Here is a 22,499-nt window from a genome sequence, read left to right as displayed (position 1 = left end):
GTAACCGAATGCAATTTTGATGATCTCGGTTTGCAATGTACCAAGCAATATTCTCAGGCCACCATACTCGCGTGGCTGCATCCAATATATTCTGACAGGGGCTAATCCCTACCTTCACGGTCCCCTTGCCTTCAATACAGAACTGGCCCTCAGGGCTGTTTGTCAGTCTCCACCCCTGGCTTTTTCTGTCGTTGTCACGAGTCCAAGTGGTTTGCAGCAATTCCCCTATGTCTAAGCTTTGACCAGTCCACGGCCATTGTTCCGACATATGCGGCCCCCCACAGACCCAGCAATTGCTAACATTTAAAACAGTGGCTATTCTAGAGGTGAGATCAATAAACAGGTTTTGTGTAACATCAGGGAGTTCAATCTGTCCTTCTACCTCTTCGTATACAGATGGCACTTTAGGGAGCACGACCGTTCCCTGACGGTCTTGCTCTTTCCCCAACCCCCGATCAGGGATCTGTATCTTGGTCTCCTTGACTCTGTCAACCTGCTCCCTGAGCAACACGGAGGATAGGTCCCACCTCCCAGTTTTGCTAATACACACCCAGCGGTCATTTATAGGGCATCCATGGATTTTGCCACCGTATCCTTTATTATATACCTGATAATAGGGTCTCCCATCCTCCCAACATTCATGGCGTGCACTCACATCGTAACACCTATCGTCCACATAGGAATGGGACACAAATGATCCCGAATTGATTCGAATCCCAAGTCTTACTGTAGTTCGACATTTGTCACATCTCCCCTCACCCTCCCCCACATACAGGAGTAAACTGATCAATATCCCCACCAATACAGTCCAAGTAGAGTTCATTATTGCTGTCTTTTCAGTTTTACCGACAACGGCTTGTCCCCTTGCTCGCATGTCCAGGTGCTTTCTTCTTCAGGCGGAACGGGCCCCTTTATCCTTGATGCGTGGACCCACCCTTTTTCTTTCGTTCGAACAGCTGCCTCAGTTGTTAACAGAACCAGGAACGGTCCTTCCCACCGCGGCTGGAGCTTTTCGGCCTTCCAGGTTTTAACAAGTATCCAATCTCCGGGCTCCACCTTATGCAGGAGGAAGTCGAGCGGCGGAGTCTGAGCCAGGAGACCTTTCCTTCGGAGTTCTGCAAAAGAACGGGATAAGGCCAGTAAATAGGTTCGGATAAATACATCCCCCCCTTGTAGAGTGGGACATCCATCAACCTTACTCCAATACGGTAATCCGAACAGCATTTCATAGGGGGAAACCCCGACATCTCGGCGAGGTGCCGTACGTATCCTCATTAGGGCAATGGGCAGGCACTTTGGCCAGGGTAACTTAGTTTCTAACATCAGCTTAGTCAATTGGGTCTTGAGCGTGCCATTCATTCTCTCAACTCGACCCGAACTCTGAGGATGCCAGGGTGTGTGGAATTTCCATTGGATACCCAGGGCATTACAGATCAAATGGTGTAGCTTAGAAATAAAATGCGTCCCGCAATCGGAGTCAATAGATTCCATTATGACATATCTCGGGATTATGTTCTCTAACAACAGTCGGGCCACGGTTGGTGCATCGTCTTTGGCAGTTGGGAAAGCCTCTACCCAGTGAGTGAAATGGTCTACTATTACTAGCAGATATTTCCATCTCTGTACTGGGGGTAATTCTGTAAAGTCGACTTGGATCCTCTGAAATGGCCTAATCACTAGGGGCTGACCACCAGCTGGCATAGAACGCATGGTCTTCTGATTAATACGCCGGCAAGTGGGGCATCCGACTACCTCTTGTTGGGCTAATGTGTATATCCCCCTGCATACATAGTCTCTCAGGATTGTGTCACACATGGCTTGCACCCCCCAGTGGGTCTGATGGTGTAATCGGTGCAGAATACCCCGGGTGATCTGTTTGTTCAGTACTTGTCTCCCATCAGGAACCGTCCACTTCCCGTTAGTATCTAGCCGGGCACCCAATTGATCCATTTTATCAATCTCCCCCTGGGTGAAGACGGGTTGTTTAGCGAGGCCCTCCCTCAACGGTATTAACGTTAACAATTGGACGGATTTTTCGACCGCTGCCCGCTTGGCTTCCTCGTCTGCCAGCCGGTTTCCCACCGCTTCCGGTGTCGACCCCTTCTGGTGACCGGGTACATGGACTACTGCAAGTTCCGTAGGTAACGCCAGGGCTTCCAACGTTAGGCTGATCATTTGTTCGTGAGCTAATTCCTTTCCCCGGGAAGTTATCAATCCTCGCTCTTTCCAGATTTTCCCGAAAGTATGAACGACTCCGTATGCATACTTTGAGTCAGTATATATGGTCCCCACTTTCCCTTCCAACAGCTTCAGGGCCCTCTGGAGGGCGTACAACTCACAGGATTGGGCTGACCACTTCCCGGGCAGTCGTCCAGACTCAATCGTCCGTTTCGTTGCACCATCTATAACAGCATAGCCACTGTATCGTACTCCACTGATGCACCGGGAGGACCCGTCGATATACAGTTCCTGTCCCTCACCCAGCGGGGCTTCTTGCAGGTCCTCTCGGCTTTTGGTCTGCAAGTCCACAAATTCCACACAATCATGCTCCTGTTCCCCGTCTGCAGGACGTCCGTACAGAAACTGGGCTGGGTTGCAACTGAGATCTTTTGCAAAATTGAGATCGTTCCCGGTCATCAAAATCGTCTCATACTTTAGGATGCGAGAGTCTGTTAACCAGCGGTGAGCCTTCTGAGCCAGTATGGCACTAACCGAATGTGGGGAGTATACTGTGATCCTTCCTCCAAAGGTAAGTTTTCGGGCCTCTTCTACTAACATTGCCGTAGCTGCCACTGCCTGTATACAGGTCGGCCATCCACGTGACACAGGGTCTAACATTTTTGACAAAAATGCAACCGGCTGACGTTTCCCTGCCCGCAGCTGAGTGAGCACACCCTGGGCAATTCCGCCGGCGCTATTAACATATAACTGGAACGGTTCCTTCAGGGTGGGTAAAGCCAATACCGGAGCTCGAATCAGTTTATTTTTAATAATATTAAATCGCTGCTCCTCCTCATCTGACCAGTCCACCTTTTGTCCTTCTTGTCCCAGTTTGTCGTACAAAACTTTTACTAAAGTGGTGTAACTTTCAATCCATATCCGGCAATACCCTACTAGTCCCAGGAATTGTCTGACTTCCTTCTTCGTCCTGGGTATTGGCATACCCGTAATTCCTGATATTCGTTCTGGCGTGATACGGCGTTGCCCCTTACTGACTTGATGGCCCAGATATCTTACTTCTCGCTCCACAAACTGGAGTTTTGTCCTGGAGACGCGTAGACCCTGTTTCCCCAGGAAGTTCAACAGGGCAACGGTGTCTGCTCGTACCTCCTCTTCTCTTGGTCCTGAGAGTAAGAGATCATCGACATATTGGAGCAATTGATTCTCCGCGTTACACTGAAATCCTTCTAAGATCTGCTCCAGTATTTGTCCAAACAAATTGGGTGACTCCGTGAATCCCTACGGCAAGACCGTCCATCTTAACTGTCGCTTTCGTCCTGTGAAGGGATTCTCCCATTCAAAGGCAAAAAGGTTCCGACTTTCTTCGTCAAGGGGGCAACTCCAAAAAGCATCCTTCAGATCTATTACGCTGAACCATTCATGTTCGGGGGGAATTTTACTCATTAACGTGTAGGGATTAGGTACCACCGGGTATCTAGCCTGGACTACTTCATTCAACCCCCGCAGGTCTTGCACCAGCCTATATGTCCCGTCCGGCTTCCTCACAGGGAGTATTGGAGTATTGAAAGGGGACATGCATTCCTCCAGTAGTCCATCTGTGATTAATCTTTCTATCACAGGTTGTAACCCCTCCCGTCCTTCCATAGCAATCGGGTATTGTTTCCTTCTTACCGGGCCTCTTCCTGGTAACATGGTGATTTGGAGAGGTTTGATGTTTAGACCCCCTCTGTTCCCCTCTCGGTACCAAACTTCTGGGTCTATTTGTTGATCATCTTCTTCGGTGAGGGCGAACAACCTTACCACCATTTCCCCGTTACTTGGTACCGTTCTGATCCCTAGTTTGACCTGCAAGTCTCTTCCTAACAAATTAAATCCCGCCGATGGCAGTAGAAGGAGGTCTCGTTTAGTAGTTCTGTTTTCATATCCAATTTCCACGTCCTCTACCACTGGGACTTGTAATTTCTGTCCTCCAATTCCAGATACCCCCATAACTTTTCCTCCTGCTCGGGTGCCGGGGGTTATTTGGATTATACTTGATCTTTCGGCTCCCGAGTCCACCATAAATGTGATCTCCGATCCTTGGGGCCCTACTTTCAAGTTTACCAGGGGTTCCTGTCGATAGTCCTTTTGCCCCAAGGGTAGGAACCCCCAACCTCCCTAATCTTCCTCCATCAGGGCGTACGACCTCACCTCCCGCTTGTAGCGGGAGCACTCCCGTTTAAAATGCCCCTCTTCATTACAATAGTAACATCTGAGTGTCCTCTTCGTTTCCCTGTCGCGGTCTCGCGTTCCTCCACTCTTCCTTTGTTCCGGCCATGGTTCTCTTTTCCTCTGCTCTTGCCACGACTCTCCCCTTTCCTGTTTCTGCCACGACTCTCCCTTTTCCTTTCTTCCAGCTGTCATTTGTTGCACCGTTTGCATCATTATCTTTGTCGCCTTCCTTTGCTTCTCATCGTCCCTTCTCACAAACACCTTTTGCGCCTCTCGTAGTAATTCACTTAAAGATTTACTATCCCAATCATCCATTTTCTCTAACTTCTTTTGTATGTCCGGCCAGGCCTTTGATACAAACTCTACCCGTATGAGTTGTTGCCCCACGTCCGTCTCAGGGTCCCCCAGCAAACTGCTGCACATTCTTCCTAATCCTGTCTAGGAAGTCCGTAGGGGTTTCCTCCGGATTTTGATGATTACCAAAGGCCTTGGTAAAATTGTGCCCCTTCGGGGCTGCGTGTCTTATTCCTTTTATCCAATATTCCCGCATGTCTCTCATGTTGCGCCGTCCTCCCTCCGTGTTCTTATCCCACTCGGGGTCGGTGAGGGGAAACTTCTGCTCCCCTCCTTCTCCCCCCTCTCTCTCCCAGACCAAAAGCGCAGCTTGTCGTATCATCTGACGCTCCTGGCTAGAGAACAATGTTTTCATGATGGAACACATCTCTTCCCACGTGTAAGTATTCGGACCCAGGAACTGATCCAATTGTTCAGCAAGTCCCATGGGGTCCTCTAGTAGACCCTTCATCTCCCTCCTGAAATTCCGTACTTCAGTACTCGTCAAGGGAACGTTCACATATCCCGTCCTTCCTTCCTCGCCCCCCATGGGCACTTCCCGGAGTGGATTCATTCTTGCAATCAAGACAGGGTCTTGTCTGTGACCCTTTCCAGCTTGAGATCTGGTCTGTACCCCTGAGGTAGTTTGTGATTCCTCCCCATCTTCTTCCCCTTCCCCTGAATCGTCGTCACCCGAAGGAACATTCTGTGGGGCAGACGGGGTCACGTAGGGCGGCGGTAAGTGATCTAAAGGGTCCTATTCTTTCTGCCCTTTCGAGTCTTTATTAGTTTCCTGCATTTGGCAAGATATCGTAACCGGCAGCCAACAAAGGGCATAATCACTTTCTTCCAGATTAACATCAGGTTTTGAATTGACATATAAAATGAGGGCTTGCCGGACCCAGTCTTCGTCAGTACCGAATCTAGGCCACCACACTGAGTCGCCCTGAATAGGTTTCTGGGACCACTTTTGACAGTATTTTACCATCTTCCTTTTAGATTTTCCCTTTCTTCCAGCCTGATCCCAATTATTTAGCATTCTCCCTAACGGACTATCGTCAGGTACCCCGGGGTATGTGTCATTGTCCCTGTTTAAGCCTACCTTTCCCTTAATCACCTTAGATCCCTTATTTCCCATTTCCGAGGACTTCGTATTTTTCCCGTGATAATCTATCACAATGTAGCCAATTCCCGGACCTTCAGTCCCGTGATCGCCCAGGTTCCTTTGCAGGCACCCCCGGTCTTTGGATTCCTGTGTCCTACGTCTCTGTGACACAAATCACAGGCACCCCGTAGGTACACGTTCCTCCTCAAACACGGTCTCTGCAAAATCCCTCACAGGCGAGCCCCGGTCTCCAGATTCCTGAGTCCCACGTCTCTGTAGAAAAAAAATCCACAGGCACCCCGTAGGTACCCAGTCCTCCGGAAACACGGTCCCCGCAAGTTTTGTCTTACCTGGGTTCGGTGCACCGAAATTACTCGATCGTTAACCGTCCCCACTGCCTCGGGTACACCCCTCCTTTGTTTTCCTGAGCCTCCCGGATATCACTCGCTCAAGCCGCGCGGGGCGACAAGCAAGGAATCAGGGACTGCTGAACTCAGCAGGGTGCACCTTCTCCGATATCCTTCCTCAACTCCCCTTGCGGCCGGAGTGTTGATCCCGGATGACGAGCCCCCAAGTTGTTAGAAACGAAAATCGCTTCTCAATAATCGCTCTAGACAAATTCAGGAAAACAAAGTTTTATTAACAAGTCAAGTCTGCAGAGTCGGGCACCCTTAAAGAAAAGGCACGCTGAGGCTTACAAAGTCTCCATTATTTATAGGACAAGTCCCTCCTCTCCTTGGCTCCAACAAGCCATGAGGTTCACATTCTTAAAAACATCATTATTTTTATCACAAAGTCTGCAACAAAAGGCTCCAGAGTCTCCAAAGTTTGTTGTTTTTCTCACCCTGTAGTCTTATCAGTCAAAAGCTTTAATCTGAAACAGATGTCTCAAGTCGTACTCCCATCCTGGAGTCTTATCAGCCAAGGACTCATCCTTCTCTTCTGTGTGAATGGCTTCATTAATCAAGAGCCTGCTTGCTTTTACTATCGCTCACAAATTGTCAGCATTCTGCACAACTTAAACTACTCTACTTTTGAGTATATAAAATGGTTGTTAGAAAAGAAACAAAGGTTTTGTCTTTTATTATAGATCAGTCTGTGGTCCAGGCACATCTTAAAGTTTAAACCGAAATTACCTCTCACAGTGATGTAACTGAAATTATACATTGAAAAATTGATTGTCTGTTAAGCCTTTCGTGTGTTAAAATACAGAATACATAGTTTCACTGTGATAGTTTCAAAGTGCAGCTGAAACCACCCTCAATAAGCTTGGCACAAGCCAGGACATAAATGCCTATGATGAGTACTTAACATGCCAGCTTGCTTAACTGGTACTGTTAAGTGAAAGGGTGTCCACCGTGACAGGGTTGTATGGTGTATGCCTTTAAACAACCACCAAACCTCAAACAGATCATTGTTCGTAGCAAACTGCCCGGCTCTCAGGACAACTCCATACAACCCTGTCACGGTTGACGCTGCAAAACATGTCAGATGTGGACATAGATACCACTATTACATGTTGGAACACCTCCCACCTTGTACATGGCAGGTACTCATGTGACTCAACCAACATTGTCTATCTTATACGTTGCAGACAAGGATGCCCGGAGGCATGGTACATTGGGGAAACCAAGCAAAGTCTACGACAACGGATGAATGGGCACCGCACAACAATCAACAGACAGGAGGGTTCCCTTCCAGTTGGGGAACACTTCAGTGGTCCAGGGCATTCGGCCTCGGACCTTCGGGTGACCATCCTCCAAGGTGGACTTCGGGACAGGCAGCAGAGGAAAGTGGCCGAGCAAAGGCTGATAGCTAAGTTCGGTATCCATAGGGAGGGCCTCAACCGGGACCTTGGGTTCATGTCACATTACAGGTGATCACCATTTCAACACACACACACACACACACACACATATATTTTGTGGGGTGAATTTGTATTTGCAGAGTTACATTGCACTTTGCTCAAAAACTGCATACAGTCATGTAGAACTCTGAGCTCAAAAACTGCATGAATTTATGTAAAACTCTGTCATCTCACTTTTTAGATTAGAATCAATCTAAACATCAGGTCAAAGACAGAGAAAACAGGGGGCTAACACCTTCAACATATTGTTTAGCTATCACCATTGTTAACAGCGAACCCGAAAATGCAACTTTTAAAAAAAGGTTTTGTGATTTACGCATGAAAAAACATAGAACATAGAAGAATACAGCGCAGCACAGGCCCTTTGGCCCTCGATGTTGCGCCGATCCAAGCCCACCTAACCTACACTAACCCACTATCCTCCATATGCCTATCCAATGCCCGCTTAAATGCCCATAAAGAGGGAGAGTCCACCACTGCTACTGGCAGGGCATTCCATGAACTTACGACTCGCTGAGTAAAGAACCTACCCCTAACATCTCTCCTATACCTACCACCCCTTAATTTAAAGCTATGCCCCCTCGTAATAGCTGACTCCATACGTGGAAAAAGGTTCTCACGGTCAACGCTATCTAAACCCCTAATCATCTTGTACACCTCTATCAAGTCACCCCTAAACCTTCTTTTCTCCAATGAAAACAACCCCAAGTGCCTCAGCCTTTCCTCATACGATCTTCCTACCATACCAGGCAACATCCTGGTAAACCTCCTCTGCACCCGTTCCAGTGCCTCCACATCCTTCCTATAGTATGGCGACCAAAACTGCACACAATACTCCAGATGCGGCTGCACCGGAGTCTTATACAACTACAACATAATCTCAGGACTCCGGAACTCAATTCCTCTACCAATAAAAGCCAGTACGCCATATGCCTTCTTCACCGCACTATTTACCTGGGTGGCAACCTTCAAAGATCTGTACGTGGACACCAAGATCCCTCTGCTCATCCACACTACCAAGTATCCGACCATTATCCCAGTACCCCATCTTTTTGTTACTCTTACCAAAGTGAATCACCTCACACTTAGCTACATTGAACTCCATTTGCCACCTTTCTGCCCAGTTCTGCAGCTTATCTATATCCCGCTGTAACCTGCCACATCCTTCCTCACTGTCAACAACTCCTCCGACTTTCGTATCATCCGCAAACTTGCTCACCCAACCTTCTAGTCCCTCCTCCAGGTCATTTATAAAAATGACAAACAGCAATGGTCCCAAAACAGATCCTTGCGGAACACCGCTAGTAACGGCACTCCAAGATGAACCTTTATCATCAACTACTACCCTCTGTCTTCTTCCAGCCAGCCAATTCCTAATCCAAACCTCCAACTCACCCTCAATGCCATACCTCCGTATTTTTTGAAGTAGCCTACCATGGGGAACCTTATCAAACGCCTTACTAAAATCCATATACACAACATCTACCGCTTTCCTCTCATCCACCTCCTTAGTCACCTTCTCAAAGAATTCAATAAGGTTTGTGAGGCATGACCTGCCCTTCACAAAACCATGTTGACTACCCTTGATCACATTATTCCTATCCAGATGTTCATAAGTCCTATCCCTTACAATTCTCTCTATGACTTTGCCCACAACAGAAGTGAGACTCACCGGCCTATAGTTACTAGGATTATCCCTACTCCCCTTCTTGAACAAGGGAACCACATTTGCTAGCCTCCAGTCTTCTGGCACTACTCCTGTAGACAACGAGGACATAAAAATCAAGGCCAATGGCTCTGCAATCTCCTCCCTTGCTTCCCAGAGAATCCTAGGATAAATGCCATCAGGCCCAGGGGACTTATCTATTTTCACCCTTTCCAGAATTTCCAACACCTCTTCCCTACATACCTCAAAGCCAATCATTCTACTTAATTGTGACTCAGTATTCACATCGGCAACAACGTCCTGTTCCTGAGTGAATACTGATGATAAGTATTCATTCAGTGTCTCCCCAATCTCTTCAGCCTCCACACGCAACTTCCCACTACTATCCTTGACTGGACCTATTCCTACCCTAGTCATTCTTTTATTCCTGACATACCTATAGAAAGCCTTAGGGTTTTCCCTAATCCTACCAACTAAGGACCTTTCATGTCCCCTCCTTGCTCCAAAGAAGTGAAACTATCACTGTATTCTAACAGATGAAAGGCTTAACAGACAATCAATTTTTCAATGTATAATTTCAGTTACATCACACTCTGCAAATTTTTGCTATAAATTCTGTGTTACGATCGAGCCCTCCACTATCACCTGATGAAGGAGTGTCGCACCGAAAGCTAGTGTGCTTCCAAATAAACCTGTTGGACTACAACCTGGTGTTGTGTGATTTTTAACTGTGTTAAGATATGTTTGAGAAATGGTTACGGCAAAGGTATCACTCACTCTGGGTGGAATCTTAATGCACTTTGAAACATTTCAAGCATCAGGACCATTTCAAGGTCGCAAACCCACCGAAGTCAGGAACATACCAAGCACTTGACTCCTCCAAGAAGTAACCAATGACTAGGCAGTCCAACATTGATCATCCAGTTAGAGATGGCGGTTGGATTCTCCCAATGGGAAACATGATAAAAGCAGTCAATTCATGCCTTTGTGAGTTAAATATAAGGAAAGCCCCTGGCTCTTTCCATCACCAACTCCTTCAGAGGACTTGTCACAGCTATGCTGTGGCCATGGACTCATACAACTCAATGAGGCCAGAAAGATAAGGAACCACAGGTCCTCTAGCCAGCCACTCGGCGACTACCTCTCCAGATGTTACAATCTTCCTTAGTCAGGCCAAGTCTGCATCTTGGCCCTAAATAGGACCTTAATTGAACCCAGTTGGTATGTACTTGCTTTCAAATGTAACCACCTCTGGCAAAAGCAGATTTAAGTGTTAGCACATTGAGAGCCACCGTCTGAAAAGATTCTGACCTATATTTCACTCTTAAGTTGAATTTGAATCACACCTAAACTTATTAGGAAAATGCATTCACCATAGGGATATTAAAATAATCTTATGATTATTCTTGATAGTTTACTGTCATAGCTTTGTGAATTACCACCAAGATAATTCCTGTGTAATAATGGCAGTAACGTACTTGTGTGTATGACACTGAGTAAGTCCCAAGGCTAATAATAAACCTAGCTGACATGAAGAATCCTTGTTATGAGATCAAATTGAACTTAGAGAAGTTGTAATCCAAATTTGGAAGGAGCAAAAGCAGCAAGGATCCTGCATCTGATTTATTGTCAAATGATCATGGACAGGTATATCATGGGCACTAAGCATCAGTTTAAGTAACACCATCCCCACACCTCCCTCAGTTGTTTGCTTAGATTGTCCAATGTCTAATTAGACATTTGAAGCTTCCTCACTATGCTGAGGGATTGGGAACTGGCTGGTTAATGGAGTTGCATCACAATGTGAATCAAACCCTTCAGAAGAAAATATGGCGATTAAAACTAAAAATGACAGAGATAGAGTTTCTTCATTCAGGAATTTGTGCCAAAAACATATTTGAAACTGCCCCAGTGAGCTTGCTCTTCACGTTTGTGGGTAAGTGAATTTTGACAATCAGAAACGTAAAATCTTGCATGCACCTGCATTATCAGCCGGGGTGATTATTTAATTTTACTTTTCATGTGTGTTATTCCTTGCTGTATTTAAGTGTGGCAAACAGGTGCTGTTGCATTAATACCATTGAAAATACTTTGTCATCAAAAGTTTTTAACTTCGGTATCCAGTATTTCAATCGGTGCACCTCTTGAATTAAAGTCACGGAGAAAAAAGGGAGGAATGAAAAACTATACATTTCCATAGGTTTAACTAGTATTTCCCAATCTGCTTCCACATTGTCATCCATACAAATTAGATCTTGAACTATGGAAAATATCATGGAAAGTTCCACTTAAGTAGTTTTAAATACAAGTCACAAACATTTAATAGTCAAAAGTGTGGTGCTGGGAAAGCATAGCAGGTCAGGCAGCAGCCGAGGAGCAGAAGAAGGGCTTATGCCGGAAACATCAATTCTCCTGCTCCTCGGATGCTGCCTGACTTGATGTGCTTTTCCGGCACCCCACTCTCGACCCTGATCTCCAGCATCTGCAGTCCTCACTTTTTCCCACAAACATTTAGTAGTCCACTACCTTTTGTACGGTTTCTGATAACTCTGCTGGAATATGTTTGCAAAACTAATAAAAACAAATGGAAAATCTATTCTTCAGAGTTATTCCAGCACAGGTTTCTACATAATAAAGAAAAGTGACCTTACAGATAATTGCAATCAGATCAACCTTACAGATGCAGGAACTCATTACCCAGGAAGTCCAGTGCAGAATATCCCGAAGCCAATAATTTACATTATGGCAAACCATATAGATTGGATTTAAAGACAGTAAAGTTAATATCAAACCTCTATAATTCTGGAATGAATCCAAATGAAGGATTAATTTAGCTCATCTGAGTGAAATGAAGTAAATTGTGAGAGTTTTTTATCTTCCTCTGATGTGGGCTACCAACAAAGTCACTTTTAAAAAAAATCACTTAGGGATCTGGGCATTGCTGGCGAGTCCAGCATTTATTACCCATCCCTAGCTGTCCTTGAGAAGGTGGTGAATTACCTTCCTGAACCACTGCAGTCCATGTTCATGTTCGTGTTGTAGTATATGCTAATGAGGCAAAACATTAGAAAATTGGTAACCAGTTGAGTGAGCCTACAAGTCAGAAGAGAAATTCTCAACATCTCATGCTGAAATTCAGGGTAATCTGTCATGAAAATGTTCTGTGGACGTCAGTAGAAGTGTAGCAGGTGTGATTAAACTGCTGACCCTTCAGGCACTTCACTGAAGCTGACAGAAGCAGGCAGGACCTAAGTAAAAGCTCAAGACTATTTCCCCCATAGCAACAGACAGATGTGCAAAAAGGCCTAAAAGCTTGCAAAATGCGACCTTCAATTGGAAATTGGAATCCTTTAGTGAAATATCTTTGAAGAAATCATTGTTTTATGGGTATGTGACCAAAACTATTTCAACATTTAAACTGTGTGTTCATAGTAACTCTCTAATATTGATCACAGTTTACCAGTTGTGAAATGGAACACTTTGACTGATGCAGTTAGAGTAAAATTTAACAGAAATGCTTGAAGGTACATTCATAAATCAAACAGTTAAACTGTACATTTGTTTGGCATGAAGTCATTTTGACTCTTACTCCAAGGTCTACGTTCAGTTGAATTAATTAGGTCGAGTTTCACGGAGTACAGCCTGTGATGACATTTTCTGCCCCAGGGAAGGTCAGTTTGGAAGCAGAAATCTCAAACAGTCACTGGTCCCCTTATTACAACAAGTCTTGCTTCAGATATAGTGAAAAGACATTCCTTGATGCTTCTTACACCATATGGTGGTTGGTACACTTCTGGCCAGGAACATATGCTAACTTTAAACCTGCTGTTTTGGGTCTTTAGTAAGCTGCATAATGTGGCCCAGTTTCAAGATCAATGCAACAAAAATTATGAACCAACATTTATTGCCCATTCCCAATCACCCTTGAGAAGATGAGCTACCTTCTTGAACCTCAGTGGTTAGCACTGTGCCTCACGAGTGCTAGGGACCTGGGTTTGATTCCACCCTCGGGCAACTGTCTCTGTGGAGTTTGAACATTCTCTCTGCGTCTGTATGGGTTTCCTCCGATGGTCCAATGACGTGCAGGTGAGGTGGATTGACCATGCTAAGTTGTCCACAGAGTTAAGGGTTACATAGACTGGCTGGCTTAGCCATGGGAAATGCAGAGCTACAGGGGCTGGGTAGGGGGTTGATTCTGGGTCGGTGCTCTTTGGAGGGCTGATTCATAGAATCATAGAATCCCTACAGTGTGGAAACAGGTCAGTCAGCCCTACAAGTCCACACTGACCCTCCGAAGAGTAACCCACCTACACTCATTACCCTACTACTCTACATTTTAACCCATCAAAAATGCACCTAACCTACACATTCCTGAACACTATGGGCAATTTTAGCATGACCAATTCACCTAACTTGCATATCTTTGGATTGTGGGAGGAAACCAGAGCACCTGGAGGAAACACCTGCAGACACAGGGAGAATGTGCGAACTCCACACAGACAATCGAACCCAGGTCCCTGGTGCTGTGAGACAACAGTGCTAACCACTTAGCCACTATGCTGCCCAAATGGTTGGTGTGAACTCGATAGGCTGAATGGCCTGCTTTCACACTGTAGGGTTTCTATGATACCACATCCATTAACGGCATCCAGACCTAATTTATATAACCTTTCCTCATAACTTAACCAGGTGTCATACTTGTAAACCTACGTTGTCCTTCTCCAAGGTCAAAATATCCTTCATGTGGTGTGGTGCCCAGATCTGCTCACAGAATTCAAAGTGGAGTCTAACTAGGATTTTTTTTATAACCACAACATAACGCCTGCATTCTTATATTCCAGTCCCCTATATATATAAAGGCCAGCTTTCCATTAGCTTTCTTCAAGATACATTGGAAATCAATTAATTAATTGACCATGTATAAAATTTATCTTTGGCCCCATATCTAAGGAAGGATATGCTGGTGTTGGGAGGGGAGCCAGAGGTGGTTTACAAGAATGATCTCAAGGTTGAAGTCTTGTCCTATGAGGAGTGGTTGAGAATGCTAGGTCTGTACTCAAATGGGGCTTAGCTGGATGAGGAGGGAATCTGACTGAAAACTTATAGAATACAGAGTCCCAGTTGGAGTGGATGTGGAGAAGACGTTTCCACTAGTAGGAGAGATTAGGACCTGAGGGCACAGCCTCAGAGCGAAGGGATGACCTTTTCGAACTAAGATGAGGAAGAATTTCTTCAGCCAAATGGTAGATAATCTGTGTAACTCATTGCCACAGAGGGCTGTGGAGGCCAAGTCATTGAGTATGTTTAAGACAGAGATAGATAGGTTCGTGAATGGAAAAGGGGATCAAGGGTTTTTAATGGGGAGAAAGTAGGAGAATGGAGTTGAGAAACATATTAGCCATGATGAAATGAGAGCTGACTGGGTGGGCTGAATGACCTAATTCTGCTCCTATGTTTAAAAGACAGCATAGAGACTTGTCATACTATTCATTACAAGAAAGGTGCGAATCACATGAAGTATAAAGCCACTTCTATTTTCATTTTCTACAACAGGACTGACTGACATGAATTCTGCTCACTTCATAGCTCTACATCAGTTTATACATCAGTTTAATTACAAGCATTGACTTACATTAAAACAACCAAGTGACTTGCCAGCAGTGAAGCTAACAACAATAAAACATTCCAAACCTGTGGCATGGAAAAAGGAGCAGTTATTAACAACAATCAGTAACCTTTCTAAGTCAGTTTTGCTTGTTCATGAATTAATTAATGATTAATAGTGAATAAGAAATGATGACTTGCTGGAAAATTCCAGTGACAGCATTTGAGATTGAAGTGCATTGTACATTGCAGAAAATGTTCCTGCTATACCACACACTTGCCATTCTTCTTTAACATACAGCCAAATGAAATCCGGTGTCACGCAGTTCAAATCATCTGGTTCAGCAGCGCACCAGTTCAAATCACATAATTTGTCCACCAGAGCCTGACATTCCTTTCTATCTCCCATGACAACCCCTTCTCCTCTCCTACCAGCAAAAAGAGACTTACACAAGATAGAATAAAGCTTCTCCATAAATTACAGCTGAATATGCTTTTTATTCACAGGATGTGGGTGTTACGGGCAAAGCAACCATTTACAGCCCATCATGCCCTTGAGGAAGAAGGGTTCACAAACATCCTCTTAATACCTGGTCCTGTTGGCATGCAGTTAACAGTGAATCACAATTCCATGGATCTGGTGTCATGCATAGGTCACACCAGGTAACGATGAATGTGGAAGAATTTGATCTCATTTCTCTGGATCATCATCCAGACCTCCAGATTCTTAGTTCAGTAACATTACTAGTATGCCAAGGTAATTCTTATTTATTATCAAATTAGTATGACTTTCAAAGAAGCAAAACACCTCTGGATTTAAATGATAATAATGAAATATGAGTGAACTCAACTTGGTATATTCTCTCAGAGGTTACTCTCATCTGGTGCTAATGTTGATTAGATCACAACCCTTTTGAGAAAGAAACAAAAACCTGCCTTTATTTCACTTTCTCATATCCCTGGGAGGTAGCACCATGACATGCAAAGATGTTTCAAGTTATACACAAATGGCACAAAATAAATAAAGTTAGAATGTTCAATGACAATGTTGAAGAAGTAAACATATGACACTGAATGGAAAAAGAGAAACAACGGAGGCATGGCAAGTGAAGTAAAAGGTTTTAGAAGTATTTTAATGGTTATTTTAATTTTAATAATAGTGATAAGCACCTTGTTTGTTGCTAATACATACATAATAAGAACAGGAATAGGCCATTCAGCCCCTTGAGCCTGTTCTGCCATTCATTATGATCAAGGCTGATCATCCAACTTAGTCCCCTGGTCCCATTTTCTCCCTTTGATCCCTTTAGCTCTAAGAACAATATCAAAGTCCTTCTTGAAAACATTCAAAGTTTTGGTTCAACCACATTCTGTGGCAGAGAATTCCACAGTCTCACCACTTTCTGGGTGAAGACATTTCTCCTCGCCTCAGTCCTAAATGGGCTTCATAGACTGTGACCCCTCATTCTTGAGACAATATTGACAGGCTTGTAGCTGCGGTGTTTCCCTTTACATCATTTTGAAAAAAGTTGTAACATTTTCAATTCTTCAGTTATCTGTCACCAGCCCTGAATCTCTCAGCAGAAACAGACGATTATGGCTAGAATCTTTACAACAGGCACAAATAGGACATAGTGCATGGAAAAGCTGAACAATCAAACTTCAAGCAAGCTGGACAATGAGAAGAGGGATGGTCAATACAGGACTGAAGGTGTTATATCTGAATGCACACAATAAAAGGAATAAGGTAATTGAGCTTGTGGCGCAGGTTGAAATTGGCAGGTGCGACGTGGTGGGCATCACGGAGACATGGCTACAAATGGATCAGGATTGGGAGCTGAATATTCAAGGATATCCACCATATTGAAAAGATAGGCAGATGGGGTGGGGTTGCCATATTAGTAAGAAATGAAATTAAATCAACAGTAAGAAATGAATTAGGGTCAGATAGTGTAGAATCTGTGAGGGTAGAATTGAGGAAGCACAAAGGTTATAAAACCATAGTTGGGGTTATGTACAGGCCTACAAACACTAGTTGGGAGCTGGGGTGCATGATACACTAGGAGATAGAAAGGATGTGGAGGAAAGGCGAAGTTACAATGTTCATGGAGGATTTCAGTATGCAGGTGGACTGGGAAAATCGGTGGGTAGCGGTTCGCAAGAAAAAGAATTTGTGGAATGTCTACAAGATGGCTTTTTGGAGCAGCTGGTGGAGGTCATTACGGAACAGGCAATAGTGTTGTGCAATGAGGCAGACTTGATAAGGTAGCTTAAGTTGAAGGAACCCTTTGGAGGTAGTGATCATAATATGATTGAATTTACTCTGGGAAAAGATAGAATCAGAGGTAACAGAATTACAGCTGAGTAAAGATGACTACAAAGGCATGAGGGAGGAGCTGGGTAGAATTGACTGGGCGAGGAGCCTAGCAGGAAAGACAGTGGAACAGCAATGGAAGGGGATTGTGGGATAATTCAGGAGACACAGCAGAGATTCATCCTGAGGAAAAAGAAGCGTGGTACAGGGAGGATGAGGCAACTACGGCTGACAAGGGAAGTCAGGGACAGCATAAAGGCAAAACAGAAAGCATATAATTGTGGTGAAGGGCAATGGGAAACCAGAGGATTGGGAAGCTTACAAAGACCAAAGTCAAACTGTGGCGCTGGAAATGCATAGTAGGTCAGACAGCATCCAAGGAGCAAGGGAGTCGACAATTCAGGCATAAACCATTCCTGATTAAGGGCTTATCCCCAAAACATTGACACTCCTGCTCCTCGGATGCTGCTTGACCTGCTGTGCTTTTCTTTTGCCACACTTTTCGACTCTGGTCTCCAGCATCTGCAGTCCTCACTTTCTCAAAGACCAACAGAGGGCAACAAAAAAAGAAATAAGGAGGGAGAAGAATAAATATGAAGGTAAGCTAGCCAGTAATATAAAAGGAAGACTGTAAGAGTTCCTTTAGATGTATAAAGGTCAAAAGAGGGTCAAATGTGGACATTGGACTGCTGGAAAATGATCCTGGAAGGATAGTAGTGGGGAACAGAGAAATAGCCAAGGAAATGAATAATTACTTTGCATCAGTCTTGGAAGACATGAGTAATATCCCAAAAATTCAAGAGAGTGAGGGGGCAGAGCTGAGTATGGTGGCCATCACAAAGGAGGAGGTGCTAGAAAAACTGAATGGCCAGAAGTTGGACAAATCACCTGCACCAGATGGACTACAACACAGAGGTCTAAGGCAGACAGCTGAAGAGATGGTGCAACAATTAGTGGTGATCTTTCAGGAATAGCTAGAATCAGGAAGGGTCCTAGAGGACTGGAAAATTGCTAACATAACACCCTGTTTAAAAAGGGAGTAAGGCAAAAGATGGAAAATTACAAACCAATTAGCCTAACCTTGGTCGTAGGTAAGATCCAGGAATTCATTTTGAAGGATGAGATTTCTGAATAATTTGAATTGTATGGTAAAATAGGGCAAAAAGTCAGCATGGTTTCATCAAGGGGAGGTCATGCCTGACAAATCTTCTAGAATTCTTTGAGGAAGGAATGACCAAGGAGAGCCAACATATGTTGTTATCTACCTGGACTCCAAGAAGGCCTTTGACAAGGTGCCGCACAGGAGGCTACTGAGTAAGTTAAGGGCCCATGATGTTAGAGACAAGGTGCTAGCATGGGCAGAAGCTTGGCTGTCTGGCAGAAAACAAAAAGTGGGGATAAAAGGGTCCTTCTCAGGATGGCAGCTGATGACAAGTGGTGTTCCACAAGACTCAGTGTTAGGACCACAACTTTCATTTTATACACTAACTATCTAATTGAAGGAACTAAGTTTGCAGATGATACAAAGATAGATAGAGGGACAGGTAGCATTGAGAAGACGGGCAGGCTGCAGAAGGATTTGGACAGGTTAGGAGAGTTGGTAAAGAAATGGCAGATGGAGTATAATGTGTGAAAGAGTGGGGCCATGCACTTTTGGAGGAAGAGTAGGGGCATGGATTATTTTCTAAATGAGGAGAAAATTCAGAAGTCTGAAGTGCAAAAACACTTGGGAGTTCTAGTCCAGGATTCTCTCAAGGTAAACTTGCAGGTTGAGTCAGTAGTTAGGAAGGCAAATGCAATGATGGCATTTATTTTGAGAGGACTAGAATATAAAAGAGACCGAAGGGGCAACTTTTTCACGCAGAGGGTGGTACGTTTTTGGAATGAGCTACCAGAGGATGTGGTGGAGGCTGGTACAATTGCAACATTTAAGAGGCATTTGGATGGGTATATGAATAGGAAGGTTTGGAGGGATATGGGCCGGGCGCTGGCAGGTGGGACTAGATTGGGTTGGGATATCTGGTCGGCGTGGACGGGTTGGACCGAATAGTCTGTTTTCATGCTGTACATCTCTATGACTCTATGACTCTACAAAAGCAGGGATGTATTTCTGAGACTCTATAGTGATCTGGTCATGCCATATTTGGAGTATGGGGTGTAGTTTTGGGCCCCATACCTCAGGAAGGATGTATTGGCCCTGGACTGTGTTCAGAGGAGGTTCACAAATGAAAAGCTGAAGATATGAGGAATGTTTGAGAACTTTGGATATATACTTAATGGAGTTTAGAAGGATGGGGGGAGGGGTGGGGGGGGGGGGGGGCAATCTAATTGAAACATACAGAATACTGAATGGCCTGGACAGAGTAGATGTTAGGAAGATGTTTAGTAGGAGGGACTAAAAACTGAGGGCATAACCTAAGAGTAAAGGGAAAACCTTTCAGAGCAGAGATAAAGAGAAACGTGTCTAGCCAGAGAATAGTGAATCTATGGAATTCATTGCCACAGAAGGCTGTGGAGGCCAGGTCATTGAGTATATTTAAGACGGAGATAAACAGGTTCTTGAGGATCAAGAGTTATGGAGAGAAGCGGGAGAATGGGCATGAGAAACTTATCAGCCATGATTGAATAGTGGAGCAGACTCAATGGGCTGAATGGCCTATATCTACACCTAGGTCTTATGGTCTTCCACCCTTCTTTCATTAGCATCCTTTGATGCATTCTGTCTGATCGCATATACTTAACAACTTACAGCCAGCCTTTCTAAGGCCACCTCTCAATCACTGCATAAAGCATCCATGTTGAAATTACCTCCTCCTTCATTACCTGTATTACATTGACAGCATTTTATTCTGACATTAAAGGCACTATATAAATACAGCTATACCGTGTTTTAATTTACTTTGAATAAAGTCGTTTTGTTATTCAACTGATAAAAACTTACAACTTGTTCATTTGTTTTAATACTACCTACCCTGTCATAAAGTATTTGGGAATCAGATACAAGAATTTTCTTGCAATAGTTTGTACAGTTACTGTCTGGGTGAGTCGGTAAAAGGGCTACTTCCCATACTCTAGAACTGAGCTGAAAATGTATTGCTGGAAAAGCGCAGCAGGTCAGACAGCATCCAAGGAGCAGGAGAATCGACATTTTGGGCATGAGCCCTTCTTCAGGTCTCCTGCTCCTTGGATGCTTCTTGACCTGCTGAGCTTTTCCAGCAATACATTTTCAGCTCTGATCTCCAGCATCTGTAGTCTTCACTTTCTCCATACTCTAGAACTGTCAGCTTTGGTTTTGCCATCCCTCCATCACCTCCCTGCAAATTGGAACCTATTCTTCCTGTCAACATTCAGGAACATATTTGTCTGGATCAGCACCAGAAGCTCTGCTTAGTAAAGGGCTGCTAATTTCAGGGTTAAAACAAATTAACATGTGAGAATAGAGGGGAAATCCTAAAACTGCTTAGTAATTCTGTAGAAGCTGAAAAGCTGTAAATGGGTTGTATTTTAATCATCTTGTAAAGAGTCTGTTTTCAGTGGCAGGGCATGTAAAATATAAATAGTGATTAATACACTGCCTTCCTTCCCGTTCCTGATTGGTCCCCATTGTGATATTTAGGCAGACTCCAAAATCAGTAGCTTTATTGTTATTTGATATGAACAGCTAATGGCTAATTGAGTTTAGCACAAGTCAGTTGACCCCAATGTTACACTGCAATAGTAATGTAATTGTTGATGTGGACATATGGTGGGTAGGAGTGTAGGCTTTGTTTTTTAAAAAAAAAACGGATGAATGGTTAAAAACAGATGGTGGGAGGGAACTTCCTTTGGTAGAGGTTGAAGGGAAGTGCTGGTCCATGTGCTTCAGGGCACAAGCCTCATCCACTGTATTGATTCATTGCCGGGCCTCCCAATGTCTCTTCACTCCTTTTAGCCTGGTCCCTCTCCAATATCTACGCCTTACCTCACTCTGGGATCCAATGCCCTCTTGCAGTCCCAGCAACATCCATTAGTGAGATCTGGCATGGCTAAAGTAGATGGCCAATTTGATTGGCTGGCAGTGTATGAGCAGTACTTCCTGCCCCCAGGAGGCAAAAGTCCCACCCACATCTTAGTGATGCTGTAGGCGATGTTTCTTCCTGCAGGACAATCTCCCCATCAACTTACATTTGGGAGGCTGGAGAAATTTTGAGAAACTGTGATTTGAAGAGGAGTCACTGAAAAGAAACATTGACTCTGCTTTCTCTCTACAGCTGCTGCGAGACCTGCTGAATCTCATCAGCAATTTCTGTTTTTCCTTCAACTATCCCTACACTGTCTCTTGAATGCTCAAGTAGGCTGAAATCACGGACATTAAATTTGAAACAAAGCAGGACAAAATTGGACTAAGATACATTAATTTTGCAGGTCAGAAGGAGGTCACAACATTAAGGGTCCAGTCATATTGGAAATATGTCACACATTATATTAATCTTCCCAAAGTATCTCTAACATTTGGCTGCTTGACAATGCCTCTGTGTTTTAGGACCTCTTTCAAAAATTGTCATCACTCAAGCTTTAAATCCAGTACTCAATGCATGAATAAACATGAGCGAAAACAATTATAGCCAGGAAACATTTAATTATTTGCCTGGACTTAATTATTTACCTGAACAAAATAAATAGGCCGCAACAGATATTTTAATGGCTAGAATAAATTACTATGTTCCATAACTAAAGGATTTAAATAGCCAGTCTTTACAAGAATAGTTTCCACAGTAGAATGCGAATTGCAATACAAAAGAGAAATGATAATTTTGATGAGGTTTTGTGAACTTTTGGCTTCTGCTGATGTGTTATTTAAATTACTGGTTTCAGATCAAAAATTAAAGCTCAATCATTCCTTCCTTCCAAAGCTGTATCACAGTGAAAGCATTTTCACCGCCAGGAAAAACACCCATGTGACCAGGAAATCAGTAACATGCAAGGCCCAGTAGGGGCAGTGCTTACGTGAAAAAATGTGAAGTCATCCATTTTGGTAGGAATAACAGTAAAAAAGGCTATTACTTGAACGGTAAAAAATTGTAACATGCTGCTGTGCAGAGGGACTTGGGTGTCTTTGTGCATGAATCACAGAACGTTGGTCTGGAGGTACAACAGGTAATTTGGAAGGCAAATGGAATTTTGACTTTCATTGCTAAAGGGATTGAGTTTAAAAGCAGGAAGGTTATGTTGCAGCTGC

The sequence above is a fragment of the Chiloscyllium plagiosum genome, unplaced genomic scaffold (assembly GCF_037043375.1).
Source record: "Chiloscyllium plagiosum isolate Xiang-an unplaced genomic scaffold, Cpla_swu_hap1 HiC_scaffold_26, whole genome shotgun sequence".
In the NCBI taxonomy this organism is placed as follows: Eukaryota; Metazoa; Chordata; class Chondrichthyes; order Orectolobiformes; family Hemiscylliidae; genus Chiloscyllium; species Chiloscyllium plagiosum.
This window is presented reverse-complemented; position numbering follows the sequence as displayed.